Here is a 1,336-nt window from a genome sequence, read left to right as displayed (position 1 = left end):
CATCCATGTAATTTTGTTTAGACAAGGCATTTATCACTAAGAAAGCACAACGTAAAAAAATTTCGTGAAATATACTAATTGCATCCTTTTTGAATCTGAGAAAGAAAAATTACGGCTCACTGAGTCGTTCCAAATTAAGTATATAAAATTCAACCTAATTTATTATTTTTAGGCTTTTATGTTATTTTCTGGTTTTAATATGCCTTGAGCATGCCTTGTTCGATGCATTTAAAGTATTAACTGTATTTTTTATCTTTCCATATCCTTTTTCGATAGCTGGTATTTATCACACCCCCAGAAAAAACAGCCCACGGAAAATAACCCCCACGGAAAATATCCCTGAGAAAAGACATGGGAAAATACCCCTTCCCCCCACCGAAAGATATGGTAAAAATGCTATTCAATTTACGCATAATAAAGCAATGTATATTTTTCTTAAACCCACGCCCCTTACTTTTCACGCTAATAAAAATTTTTTTTTAACCTTACAATGGTGGTTTTATACTTGTGACCGTTTAAAACCCCCCCCCCCCCCCACCTTTCACTAAGGTCCTAAAAATATTGTTAGGCATTAATTTTGGAAATAACTCATTTCCATGCTTCCATACCACATATAATTACGCAAAGTCTGTAACCACACATGGTTAATTAACAATAATCTCTCTTTTCACGCGAAACTGTTTTTTTTAATTCGATGGGAAAAACTATTTTTTTCAGAGAAACCTTTTGGTTAAGCCGCTATCCAAATTCTTTTATATTTACCAAAGCCGGATGTACTTTAAGGGGGTGTCAGTAATTATCAGCTATTTAAATCGTTGCGAGAAATCTGTAAGTCAAGCCATAGCGGACAGTATATTAAGGGATTGACAGAAAGATGCTTTTATATAAGATTTATCTAAAACAGAATTAAGGTCTTAAACAGAGGGGGAAGGAAGGATGGGGTTTATGTAACGAAAAAATAGCGTATTTTACGCTTTTTAACGCGCATAAACATCATATAGTGGCGTGTGTCTAGGGGGGGGGGGGTTTAACCTAAAATATTATAGGGTGACAAAGGAAAAAAAATTTATTTTTAAAAAAAAAAATTAAAACAGAAATTAAATTTCAAATTGTGGCTGCCAAGGCTTCAAGTTCATCAATAATTTCATATGTTCTATCCATTGTGTTCTGGAACTTTCTGATAATTGAATCACATTGCATGCCCGTTATATACGAAATCTCAATGGCGAATTGTTATGTAACGGGGAAACCATATGTAACCAGCCCTCTGATTGGCTGAGAAGGAGGATGTATCCGACTCGCTGATTGGCTGAGAAGGATGCATGTACTTCCGGTT

The sequence above is a fragment of the Artemia sp. Qi Xiang Cuo genome, chromosome 10 (genome assembly GCF_049724085.1).
Source record: "Artemia sp. Qi Xiang Cuo chromosome 10, ASM4972408v1, whole genome shotgun sequence".
NCBI lineage: Eukaryota > Metazoa > Arthropoda > Branchiopoda > Anostraca > Artemiidae > Artemia > Artemia sp. Qi Xiang Cuo.
This window is presented reverse-complemented; position numbering follows the sequence as displayed.